The 14,253-nt window shown below is 45.5% G+C and overlaps 1 pseudogene; it reads left to right on the top strand.

Moving 5' to 3' along the window:
- Positions 1 to 13,911: 13,911 nt before the first annotated feature.
- LOC126215483 (5S ribosomal RNA) lies at positions 13,912 to 14,029 on the top strand (annotated as a pseudogene).
- Positions 14,030 to 14,253: the final 224 nt, after the last annotated feature.

Here is a 14,253-nt window from a genome sequence, read left to right as displayed (position 1 = left end):
CGATACTGCTCGACACATCGCGGAACGTACTCTTTCGAAATGTTAACAAAAAATGTCTCTGAGCACTATGGGACTTAACATCTAAGGTCATCAATCCCTTAGAACTTAGAACTACTTAAACCTAACTAACCTAAGGTCGACACACACATCCATGCCCGAGGCAGGATTCGAACCTGAAACCGTAGCGGTGGCGCGGTTCCAGACAGAAGCGCCTAGAACCGCTCGGCCACTCCGGCCGGCGAAATGTTAACAGTCCCTTTCTTGTAGCGTGTGCCACTGGAGTTTGTTCATCATGTCCGTTACGCTTTCTCGCCAACTACATTATCTTTCAACGAAACTCGTCTCTCTACATTGTATCTTATCTATCTCCTCTACTAATCCAACCAGGTACTGGTCCGAGACTTACGAGGAACACTCAAATAAGAGTTGGAACTAGTGTCTTGTAACCAAGTTCTTTCGTGAATAAATTACATTTTCCTAATATTCCTGCAATGAATCTTAGTCTGGCATCTGCTTTTCCTATCAGCTTTTTGTGTGATCACTCAACTCTAGGTCCTTCCGGGCGTTTGGCCCTAAGTATTTTACAGTCATTGCTGTTTACACTGATTTATTTCAATCTAACAGTAATGGATCACTTCGTCTATTTATGCGCGATGCGTTAAATTTATTTATGTTCAGGGTCAACTGCCCGAGTGGCGGCGATGAAGACCATGCAGGCGGCGTTATTGGCTACATCGTCTGCAGCTTGTACTCCTTCAATTCCAGACACTCCTCACTGTCGGACGAATGGACGTAAAGGGCGTGGTGATGGCACAGAGGCTGAACGGTACGTCGTTTTGTGTATTTTCCTTATGTTCCCTCAGCAGTCATCCCTGAATTTCCTAGCAGCCTGGCAAACTTTGATGGTATGCAAGGTAGTCGTGGATTATAATGTGTTCGTCTTCCTCCGCTCTAATATTTCTGCATTAACGTCGTTATATGAAACAGAATGTTCATGTTTTGGAGATTACCTCGAGGTTGCGGATCCGTGTTGAAATTCCACCAAAAACTGCAAAGGAGATACTCTCATTGGCCAGTTCTTTCACTCTTAGTTATCTTTCTAGGGTTTTAAGAGACGGGTGTGGTTCCAAGAATACCTGCACTTTTCTTCGCAGAATGGCAGAAACACGACGGGAAACGTTTATAAAAACGGAGTTTACTTTTGCAGGAGCGATTACAGCAAATATTATTCTTGTTATTATTATTACTGTTACTATTTTCGAATAACCCTTTTAGAGGACAGAATCAATCAACACTCTCTGCTTCATTGTTTTGAAGCGCACGTTTCCTTGGGCTCAGTCTTCTTCCAATCATCGAAAATGTTATTCCTTCTCCTCTTGTATCCACTTCGTTCCAGTTCTTGGTTTCTTCCCCTGTTCTGCAAGACTGTCTTTTCTGTTGCTTCTTTAAAATGTGTTCTGTTTCTTACCATGCCCATGTTGCCTCCCACATTTTCGATTTCTCTTCCTGCTGTTCTAAGCCATATGATTTACAAATGCTTAGTAAGTCATAGATTTCTGTACTTATTCTGTCATTATTCATCCCGCTTATGTACATATAGAAATTTAAACTCTTTTCCACATTACATTTGTTAATTTCACCACTGTCACATATAGTTCTGCATTCGATTTTAATCTGTATTCTGATTCACTGCTGCTATTGCATTCTAGTATTTTTTTCTTAAGATTCTTCTTTCAAATATTTCGAATTCTGTAATTTGTAATATTATTAGGCTATTATTGTATTTATTTCTCTTCACGGCAGAGGCGGCATTGTTGGGCAGAATCGAGTCCACTGCAGGATACTTAAAACTTCCCGAGGAGTAGCGCTGGTGATGTGTGTGATTTCACAATATCTTACGTAAGTGATGGATCGTTCAGAACATTACCATTCACTTGTACGTCACAAGCTTCGCTATATCCTGAGTTTCCAGACAGACCGCTCTTCAGGTAATGTGGTATCGATCACAGTGCACTAGGGGTGATGGGTATGACATCAGCATTCAGACGTGCTGCTGTGCATTTCATTTTGTATTGTGATTTTTATGACGTAAAAGGGATCTGTGAGTTCAATATACATGGACATGGCCATGCGCACAAGGTGCATTTTGTTTGTAAATGTTTTATTTTTGACAGGCCTTTGCATAATGTGCTACATTTTATCCACTAATGTGACAAATTGGCGTAAGGTTCCCACACACTCGTTTGGTTACTAAAATTTTTGGAGGCCTGAAGATGACACCAAAATCTGTCGAAACCGGTTGTTGTAAATAAAGAAATATTTATGCGATCTTGGCTTTAGAAAGTTTTTACCGAGTAAAACAGATCACTCCTCGTGATTTCTCAAAATAAGAAAAATCAGTCGTGCAGTGGTTAACACACTGGACTCGCATTCGCGAGGGCGACGGTTCAATCCCGCGTCCGGCCACCCTGATTTAGGTTTTCCATAATTACCCTAAATCGCTCCAGGCAAATGCCGGAATGGTTCCTCTGAAAGGGCACGGCCGACATCCTTCTCCCATCCCTCCCTAATCCGATGAGACCGATGACCTCGCTGTCTGGTCTCCTTCCCCAAACAACCCAACTCTACCAGTCTTCCGTCCATAGGGTCCCATTAAATTCAGCAAGTTCAGTTCAGCAGAAAAATCAGTTACTTTGTTTTCTCCCTCACGATTTGAACATCTGTAAACACATTAAGAAATATGGAGAAAGGGACGTCTCGTCTAACTCTTTTTCTAATCTTGGCGTTATCCTCTACCATATGGACGTTTATTTTTGTGCTTAGATTCTGATGTAATTAAGTACTGTTTATGGTATGCTTCCAGTCCAGTCCATTCCCATTCCCTTCACAGTTCTAAAATGTAGCTCCCTGTCCATATCATCAAAAGCTTTTCGTAAGTCAATGAAGGAAAGATAAATTCATCTGTTCATATCCGTTCACCTCTGCAACATCACGCGGAACGCACGAAATTGCTTGTCTTGTTCCTCTGCCGCCTTTAACTCCAAACTGGTCCTCTGCAGTGGATTTATCTAGTTTTCCTTTTATCCTACTACAAACTACATTAATTAGTGTTTTGAAGGCATCTGATAAGATTGATAAGATTTTCGAACTGATGCAGTCAACTTCCTTTCCCGTTTTAGGTATGGTACTAGTTCTGTATCGTGTGAAGTCTTCCGCCATAATTTTTCTTTCGCATCGGTCATTTATTACTCTGCTTAATTCGTCTTTCACGCTGTTGGTTGAATTTTTCAGCAATTCTCCAATAAAGCATTTTACACCCGCTGCTTTCATTCTTTGAAACTCCAAAGACCACGTTCAAATTGACGTGTCGTGACTTGGAGACCTTGCATTTCCCTTTCCCACTCGTTCATGTTATCAATCGGATTATTTTCATTCTTGAATTCCTTATCAACGTGCAGTTGTCCTGTCTATTCTCTCCAACAAGCACGTACCTCATCATGGTCTGTCAGTAATATTCCCGTTTTGTTTTTTACTACTACAGCTGTACGTGAGGAGTTAAACTTCCTGGCAGATTAAAGGTGTGTGGCGGAACCGATCGAACTACCTAGGCAATATGACAAGCCTTGGCGGCTTTGCTTCTATCAGTGCGCTTAGAACAATAACAATAAAGTCAGTTCCGTTAAGTGGGCGCTGAACTATTTTATGGTAACGTTTGTGTCAAATGAGAATAATGATATACTGACAGAAGGGCGTGATGGCCGTGTGGCTGTCTCTATGAACTTTACTCAAACGTTATTGTGACAGAAACAGACACTTTTACGCTGAAGACACAAAATGTGTGCTTCTCGTAAGGGACCACACGAAACCTTTAACTCTCCCGCAGTAAATAAGAAGTGACAGCACTTAAGACTACGGAAAGGGACACCAAAACTACGATCAAACAGATTATACCCACCTATTCCACAGAACGCAGGTGTACAAATCTTTCTTAATGAATAGGGATACTGCATAACAGCATGACAATCCTCATTATTTTCTTTTTAAGAGCGAACGATTTACACGAGTGTCAAACGCCATTCCTTCACTGGCATTTCATGCACGAACTGTCAATTATAGTAGTTGCGCAATGGCCACGGAATGTTGCCGCTAATACGTAGTAACAAGAATTACTACACCTATTAAAACGTAATATTTATCGATATCCTCTGATGTCTCAGTTGATATTCGACTATTTTAGACCATTAAGGGTGGCGGATGCATTTAGTTCCACATGAAACGTTGAAGAAACGTAAATGGTAGAGCTTCCGAGCAGTGAAAACACATTTTCGTTGTAATATATGGTTCAAACGTAGTGTGACCTTCGTGTGTAAACGGGTTTCGACCAAGCTGCTGCTGCTGCTGCCTGCGGACTCCAGGATGTGAAACAAGAAATCCTGCCGTTTCAGTTGACTAAGTTGAAATGTGTCAAAGGGAAGTTGCCCTCGTAACATTCTCTGATTTATCTGTTTTGCCTGTGAGGTGTCCTCACAACGCAGGAAATAAGAAATACAGGAGACGTGCTCTGAGATGCTAATCAGCTCATGGACCATCGGATTATAAAAGACAAAGTAATGGGAATTTAAAAGCAAAGATTCTTTGAGAAAGGGTTCTACTTGTTCAGTGCCCACTTTAAAGTTATGTGTAATGTGACGGAGGACTAAGAGAATGCGTATAAGAGTAGAAACATGGCACTAATACAGTGACGAAATGGATTTTGTGTGTGTGTGTGTGTGTGTGTGTGTGTGTGTGTGTGTGTGTGTAGGTGTGTTGGGAGAGAGGGAGAGGGAGAGAGGGAGGGAGAGAGAGAGAGAGAGAGAGAGAGAGAGAGAGAGAGAGAGAGAGAGAGAGGGCGTAACATGCGCACTCGAAATATTAAATATATTTTGTTTAAGATGTGTTCACATAAACTTACTACACAGACCGCTACAAAATCCTGAAGACAGCAAGGGCTATATAAACGCTACAACTGTCGCGCACTAGATCAACAAGCCAAGAACCGTGTACAGAAATATGGGAAAGTAAATTGAGAATTGTTGGTCTTACTAAAGGGAAAAACAGCACAGATGTAGTGTGTACTCGCACTTGTTAATGGAGGTAAGACTACGGAAAAGAATGATACGATTTCTCGAACTAGGAAAAGGAGCCAGCAACGTAAAATGTTTAAAATTCTCAGAAAAACTGGTGTGCACCATAGCGAAAGAAGGGTAATATACAATATCTAGAAGCTCAGAAAGGGAACAATAATACTAAGTTCAACAGAGAAGTGTGTGTGTGTGGGGGGGGGGGGGGGGGGGGAATGCAGTAGTTCTCAAATACTGTCCATCCAGCACATCGAAGAAGCAATGACGGAAATAAAAGAAAGCCTCAAAAACCAAAAAAAGGAGTGTAATTCAGAGTCAAAGATCCAGTGGTAACGTTTGAAGATGAGACTGCTGTCGTCACTGAGAGTGAGGGAAAATTACAGCACCTACTGAATAGAATCAGCAGTCCAGAGATCACGCAACATGGAATAACAGGAAACCAAAAAATACAGAACCAATGAGTGGTAATAGAAATGGGGTTATGGATATGCTTAACATCGAAATTGGGCACAATATAATAGACCATGTGAAACAATTATACTGTCGTGGAAGCAAAGTAATGCGGGTAGGAGGATACAGAAAGCGGAGTACCGCAGACGAAAGGGGTATTCCTCGGTAATCGAAGTCTACTAGCACCAAGCGTCGGCCTCAGTTTAAGAAATAATGGTCTCGCAAGGTACATCTAACGCACAGCACTGAGTCGAAGTAAATACCGTATTGTGGAAAACTGAAAAATAAGAATCAGAGCGTACAGATGAGATACTGCAGAAGGATGCTGAAAATTTAGTGGGCCTATTACGGTTAGAAATGAGCAAGGTCTCCACAGAATAGGCGAGGATAGGAACGAAAAAGGGGCGAGGTGACAAAAGCGATGCGTTAACAGGTCAGGGGAGAAATTCCATGTTACGAGAGGGAACTGTAGAGGGTGAAAACTATAGCGAAAGAGAGAGACTGGAATATATTAAACAAGCATTCAAATGAAAACAACAAAGATGGAAAAAAAACAGACAAACTGTTTATTATTTCGAAACTAAAGCTGTAACTGTAATAATTTATCTCACTGTTAGACATGACGGTCAGTACGTTCACGGAGAAATCTTCAATGTTGCCTGCGGAAGCATGATTACACCCAGAGATGCCCCTTTTCATCCGAAGCAAATCGACGGTCATGAATGTCTTCCATCACGGCCACAAATATATGGAGATCGCGTGGGGAGGGATCTGGTCTATATGGAGGATGTGCGAAGGATTTCCAGCGGAAGTTCTGCAGCGTTATTAGAATTAAATATTAATACCTTCAGCTGCTGACAGGCATTGATATATATCAACATGGACCGGTGAAAATGTGTGTCCCGACCTAGACTCGAACCCGGAAGCTCCTGCTTACATGGCAGACGCTCTATCCATCTGAGCCACCGAGGGCACAGAGGACAGTGCGACTGCAGGGATTATATCGCGCACGCCTCCCACGAGACCGACTTTCTCAGCTTCTATGTCCACACACTACATTCATAGTGTCCCTTTCCAACACACTCAATACTCATGGAAGATATTCCTACAAAGTCCCGTAAGAGTTCGGGTATTAATCATGGAAGATATTCCTACAAAGTCCCGTAAGAGTTCGGGTAATATGTGAGCATCCGCACAGCGTGGTCCAAACAGCCTTGGCAACAAGGTTTCGCGCCTTTTAGGCAAAGTCTTTACGTCAGATCGCTTGGGCAGTAGCTGGGTGGCGATAGAGTTTTAGTGAAGAAGACGTATTTTGCCAAGCTTAATAGAAGTCAGTAATTTATACTTGCTTCCATGGACATTTGAGTGTGATGTTGTTGTGTGCCTGTTTTCGTGTTTAATTTGAACTGTATTCGTGTGCTGCTGTTGTGGTGATGACCAGGGGGAGTGGTTACCATGCAGTTGGAAGGCGGTGTACTGAACTGCTAGCGATGAAAAAATTCTAGATACCTAAAAAATGGTTCAAATGGCTCTGAGCACTATGGGACTCAACTGCTGAGGTCATAGGTCCCCTAGAACTTAGAACTACTTAAACCTAACTAACCTAAGGACAACACACACATCCATGCCCGAGGCAGGATTCGAACCTGCGACCGTAGCGGTCGCCCGGTTCCAGACTGTAGCGCCAGAACCGCTCGGCCACCTACGTCTAGATACCTACAGGACTTCAAATGGCTCTGAGCACTATGGGACTTAACATCTGAGGTCATCAGTCCCCTAGAACTTAAAGCTACTTAAACCTAACGAACCTAAGGACATCACACACATCCATGCCCGAGACAGGATTCGAACCTGCGACCGTAGCAGTCGCGCGGTTCCAGACTGAACCGCCTAGAAACGCTGGGCCACACCGGCCGGCAGGACTTCAAATGATTTGACTTCGATGTTATGACAGCAATTCATGGACTATTGTTAGGGTTACTGTCTCTAGATCGAGGGGTCGTAAGTTTCGATTACTGGCTGTGTTGGAGATTTCCTTCATTTGGGCACTGTGTGTTTGCGTTGTCCCCATCATTTTATCCCATCTTAATACAGGTGGAAGTCGCCTAAGTATCGTCAAATAGAAATACAATCAGAGGCGCAGTAAAAAAGAAAAAGAAAGAAAAAAAAGAAAAAAAAGCACGTCGGATTACGAAGGAATGCCGTGCCAACTCTGACCAATTGGCGCGTTAGATTGTAGAAGTACCGAGCTGGTTGGATGGACCTGCCGATAATGCTCCAAATGCTCTCAACTGGGGAGACATCTGCGACCTTTCTGACCAAGGTAGGCAAGTATTAAGACAAACAGTAGAAAGATTCTCCGTATACGGGCGGGGATAATCTTACTGAAATATAAGACCAAGATGGCCTGTCCTGAAGGGCAACAAAACGAAGCGTAGAATATCGTCGACGTCGACGTAAGGGTCCCACCGACGACTGAGAAAGGGTTTCTGCCATTAAAAGAAACCCCAAACCACCACCCTTCACTGTCGGACTGTACGGCTGGTCAGTTTGGTATCCCACCACTGTCTGAGGCATGTCGAGATCCGTCTTCGGCCTGTAATGTTTCAGCAAGGTGATGCCCGCCCACAAGCGGCGAGCGTTTCTACAGTTTGTCCTCGTACCTGCCAGACCCTGTCTGGGCTAGCAGAGAATGTTTGGATCATTATATGCAGAGCCCTCCAACCGTCTTGGGATTATGACGATTTAATACCCCAGTTGGACAGAATGTGGCATCAGGACGACATCCAGTAACTGTATCAGTCAGTGCCAACCCAAATAACTACATTCGCAAGGAACAGATCTAGATCAACATGTTACTGACTTGCCCAGTTTGTGAAGCTCGTTCTCTTGAATAAATCATCCACTTTTTCTGAAATTGTAATCATTTGTTTGTCCATACACGTACATCCCATCTGCCGATTTCTATCCCATTATGATAATTGTTTCGTGTTTCGCGGTTTCTTTTCTTTTGTCAAAGAGCCTACTTGCTCCAACGGCTGAGTCTCCTGCCCAGTAAAGGCATGCCACAAATTTCCTCTTAAATTTTTGTGGTAGTGCGACATATAACTTTTCTAGAGCGGAGCACGTGATATTTGCATGTGGGAGATATAATAATTCATATTTTTAGGATTGTTAGGTTTTTTTAAAAAAATGGAAGAATGCATGAAGTTAGTCAGTCAGTGAAATTTACGAAGATAGTGAAAAGTGCGGAACTAATGACGTAATAATCAGCTGCTAACTGTCCGAAGAGCCGTAGTAACTTCATCACGTAATTCGGAGCTCCGCCTGCGCGCTTCGTCGGCCATTATGGCGGAAATTAGAAAGCGGAACTGCAGTAGTCGACCCGAAGTGTTTGCTGGCGGCAGCCGCTGAGGCGGCGTCGGCGGCGGCGGCGGCTCGAGTGCTGTCGTTGGCGGCCGACCAGCGACGCGACGCAAGTGCAGACAATCGCCGACGGAGGCGGCGATGCGGGTTTTACGAGCGTTTTAAAGTGTTACGCGGTGCCAAGTGTTTGCCGGGACCCGTGACGGCGCTGAGGAAGGGTAGGGAGGAGAAACGGCGGGCGCAGCGGAGGGGACATGGCTTTAGTCGGGGAAGTCCCGTTTAACGATCGCGGAATGGATTCCTGCGGCGGCGCGGATGCGCTCGTAAAGAAATGGTCGCTGGGGAAGGAAGAAAGAAGACGCGATGAGGCGGTCGTAACGCGACGCCCTGGTCTCCGAGTCAGTGGGGCACTGGGTCGCCCGTCTTTGATGGTACGAGCCTTGACGAACGGCGGTCAGACACCTCGTGACGTCAGAGAGTGCACTTGTAAACAGTGGTTCACTCAGCGTCAGAAGCTGACGTTGGCTACTAATTAAGCGAGCAGAAAACTGCTGCTGTGTTACAGAGAGGGCACCTATAGGAACAGGGAAGGGGGTAGTACGACATGTAATGGTTTTCGCTGATTGCTCCTATGCTGATAACTGCCAAATCTAATACACTATCCGATCAAAAGTGTTTGGACATATATTTTTGGACATTAACATTGGGAGGGCCCACGCTTGGCCGTTGCGACATTTTGAACTCTGCTGGGTGCATTTTCTGTGCGATGTCTGAATATTTGTGGAGGAATATCAACCACTTTTCCTCAAAGTCACAACCAGAGAAGATGGTAATGCTGGGCGATTCTGGAGCAAAGTCGCCGTTGGAGCTCATCTCAAAGGCATTCCATTGGATTCATGTTGGTGCGCTGAGCAGGCAAGCCCATTTCAGGAATATTATTGTCCAAAAACCACTGCCTCATATATGCTGCTTTATGACAGGGTGCAATTTTATCCTGATCACGAACACCACTCCCCACAGCATAGTACCACCTCCTCTGTCCTTTACTGGTACTACGCAAGACAAGGCGGAAAATGCGAAACTACCGAACTTCAGTGATGGACTACTGAATTTAACAGAAGGTGGGTGCTGACAATTTGCAATTGAAAAGGTGACGATCAGACGTTCCGGCCAAAACAGTGCGCCGTGTTAGGACTCGTTTAGAGAATTTATTGAACACCATCACCCAGCCTGCCATGTAAGTACAGAAACGCACATAACTTCTACCGACGAAACAGTTCGTCATAAATACACAATAATTTTATTCATGGCTAGTTTGCAGATGAAATGCTGCCAAAAAAAAACGACGAAAAAGGACACAGGAGCCGATGTATAATAACGCAGTCCATTTAGCGGTGTAATTTTAAGGTAAGCGATCAAACAAAGCATAGGAAAATGCACCTATTGTAATTCTTAGGCCTACAATTATTAAAGATTTGATACTGTACTTTACAGAAATAGAAAATTGACCCACAGGAGATGAACCACAGGAATCGAAACGTGTGGGTAACTATAAGAATAAAAAAATGTATTAATTGTGTTTGCAAAAGACTGATTTGCAAAATAACGCAATTTTTAAACCGCAAACACGGAGAAACATCAAGTAGAGCTTCAAAACGTATTAAAATGAGTTTTCTTCATACGTTATTCACTACCGTTCCCAACTCTTTTGGCTAGAAATCCCAGTTTTTTAAAGTAAGCTCCGTTCAATGTGATGGCCTTACGCCACCCTACTAGGATAGCGAGCATGCCTGCATGGTACTATTAGCATTTTTGTGGCAACGAACACACTGAAGTTGCTCCTTCAGCTTCCTCAGGACAGCAAAATACGCTTCAGAGTTGGTCGTTGAACCATGAGGGACGACATCAAACAGTAAAAGAGAATAACCCCTTCTGAGTCCCATAAGACCTTGCTCATGATTTTACTGGCTGAGGGTGAGCCATTGAATTTTCTCTTCGGAGGAAAAGTCGTTTGGCTCCACTCCACGGATTGCCGTTTTCCCCACGTCTCATGTTCGCCAAAAGACTGCCATGGTCAGCCTCGCGAGGCGCACGAGCATTTCCGCACATACGGTTCTTCGTTGGTCTTTGTGGACTTCTGTTATGCTACGAGAAACTCTGCGGTCACACACCTTTGAGCACCCCAACTGGTGGACGAATGTGTCAACGTCACTGTCAACAGGGACGTCCAGTTGAGCAGCGAGCTGTCTGACTGTGATCCGTCAGTCCCCTCAAGTGGGAGTGTCCGTATGTTCCAACACTGCAGAAGTCACATTTGCGCGAGGCCGGCCGGCACGCGCGAGGTCTGATAGGTTGGAGCAGTTTTGTTGGAAAGATGACATACGCCTTGCCCAACGACTTTCCCTAGTTTTTTTTTTTTGAGCGGCAGGTCTCCGTAGACATTCTGTAAGTGCCTATGAGTATGTGCGATGTTCTGCAAACTCGGTGACAGCTCTATGCTTGGAACGCACCGCCATTACAGGAGCCATTTTGAAGGCTACGTACAGCATCGCCACCTGTAGAAACTTCATGAAAGTAAAGCGGCTCAAGCGGGAATATTACACGATGTCCCACAATATATTACAATTTTTTCAACCGAAACTGGCCGAGAAAGAAAGTGTGTTGTGTTACTTACTGAACGCCTTCATACTCTGCCCGCATACTGTGTGAACAACGGCTGTATATCAACTAGTTTCTAAATCGTCGTAGTCATACGTGTACACGAACTTCAAGGAACAAAATTTGACTGTCATCGTTAATTGGTGAGTCGACCATCGGCGTAAGTTTTGGAACGACTTAAGACGACGTAAGAGAGAACTCTTACAGTATATAGGAGCGCTAAACATTCCTCAGTTCAGTCATGTCAAAAGAGCTTGGATGGAACGAGAGGGTAATTAAAGCCGGATGGCAGGTTTGTTCCTGGCTGCAACTAACGCGTTTGCCAGAATCCAAGACGTACCACTCTCAAGAAACCTGTATGGACAGTCGGCTGTAGAATTAGACTGCGATGATGAAATTTCGTTCCCCTGCCGTGTATTCCCTCGACACACACAGTGGAATTAAAGCTCGCTGACACAGGGGCTCATATATTCTCTGCCGAGACGCGATGTGACAGCGCACACTGGCTAAATGAAGAAATATGGCGGCAATTTTTGTGCGCCCTCCGTCCACTCTGGACTGGCGAGGTCCGCCCTGCCCTGTGGATGTGGATGTGGATATCCACACACACACACACGCACACACACACACACACACACACACACACACACACACACACACACACACACACATCTGCCAGGGAGCGCTCAGTCGGCCGGTCCCGCCCACAGGCAGCCCGGAAAATTCCCCGGGCTTACGCGCTTATTTACCTCTCCGTCTCTTTCGCCACCACTCTGTCCTCGACGGAAAAACTGGAACGCGCCCTCGGCATATAGCGGTTCCACCCAAGCAGACGCACGCAAACGTTGCGCTGGCTGTAGCTCATCTCTGTACATGACGTTGTATCAGCCATATACAGCGGGTCTCGTTGAGAGCGGTCCTCCCGGTACTGAAAGAAGTAAACGATTAAAAGAGGATGTCCCGTACGGAACGGCTTTTGAGTACATAATAACAGCACATCGATTTGTGAAATCAGCTAATTTACATATTATTGCAGTGCATAGGACCTATGATTACGCACTGTCCAGTCACATTATTGTCACCACCCGTCAAAAGCCTGAATAACCAACTTTTGTAGCGTGGACTGCAGCGAGAGGTGCAGGAAGAGCCCCATTGGGATTCTGGAAGGTATGGATAGGTATGTGGAGCCATGCCGATTCCAGTACCGAGGTCAGATGTGCTAGCTTTCTCTGTTGAGGCCGGCCGGAGTGGCCGAGCGGTTCTAGTCACTTCAGTCTGGAACCGCGCGACCGCTACGGTCGCAGGTTCGAATCCTACCTCGCGCATGGCTGTGTGTGATGTCCTTAGTTTAGTTAGATTTAAGTAGTTCTAAGTTCTAGGGGACTCATGACCTCAGAGCCATTTCAACCATTCTCTGTTGAGGATCCATGGCGGGAACAGCCCGATCAAGACGGGAACAGCCCAGCCGAGCCGGTCCCACACATTCTAGATTGGGTTTACATCTGTGGAATTTCATGACCAGGAGACTACGGTAACTTCACTCTTGTGCTCTTCGAACAACGGGCGTGCACAGCGAGCTGTGTGAGAGGTTGCATCGTCCTGCTGCTAGATGGCAAGGTGGCGAGGAACATGTAGGAGTGGACATGGTCCCCAAGCATAGATGCATAATTCTGCAGATCTATCCTGCCTTCCAGAGAGACGAGATCACACACGAAACGCTATGAAAACATTCCCGGACCATAACGTTTCCTCCCTTGTTGCAGGTTGTTTGCTTTCACACGTTTCACGCCATACAAGCCAACTGCCATCTGTCCGATGTAGCGTAAAATGTGATTCACCTGAAAAGGCCACCTGTCACCACACAGTGGACGTCCATGTGCGGCACAGGCGAGGAAATTCCGGCCGTAGTCGTCGATGAATAGCTGTCAGCTTGGGCGTATGGTCAACACCCAGCGAAGTTCGCTGAACGGTCGTTGAGGAGACACTTTTGGTAGTTCCTAGGTTCTTCTGGTCTGTCAGTTGCTCAACAGTTGCACGTCTGTTCGCTCGGACACATCATGGCACCGGTCATTGACCCCTGTCATCTATGGCCGTGATGCACCACGGCGCCGGTTTTGGATTCCGCCATTTTCATCAAGTTACTTTCCATTAGGAATGTTGAATGCACTGAAAGACTGTGATATGCCTTTCAAAATGATGGAGCACAGCAATGTCATCCTTTCCTTTTAGGTTTCATTACAGCAACCCTAGATTTCAGCTAGTAACCAGCTATTATCAGTGCACTATTTCGGAGTTTTAATACATGTCCTAGTACGGCGCCAACGGCTTTGCCGCAACGGTCACACCGGTACCCGTCAGATCGCCGAAGTTAAGCGCTGTCGGGCTGGGCTAGCACTTGGATGGGTGACCATCCGGTCTGCCGAGCGCTGTTGGCAAGCGGGCTGCACTCAGCCCTCGTGATGCAAACTGAGGAGCTGCCTGACTGAGAGGTAGCGGCTCCGGTCTCGGAAACTGACATACGGCCGGGAGAGCGGTGTGCTGACCACATTCCCCTCCATATCTGCATCCAGTGACGCCTTGTGCTGAGTATGACACGGCAGCCGGTTGGTACCGTTGGGCCTTCATGGCCTGTTCGGGAGGAGTTTTAGTTTAGTTCCTA

Source organism: Schistocerca nitens, chromosome 12, assembly GCF_023898315.1.
Source record: "Schistocerca nitens isolate TAMUIC-IGC-003100 chromosome 12, iqSchNite1.1, whole genome shotgun sequence".
NCBI lineage: Eukaryota > Metazoa > Arthropoda > Insecta > Orthoptera > Acrididae > Schistocerca > Schistocerca nitens.
The sequence above is the reverse complement of the archived record's forward strand: the minus strand, read 5'-3'. Positions and strand labels throughout refer to the sequence as shown.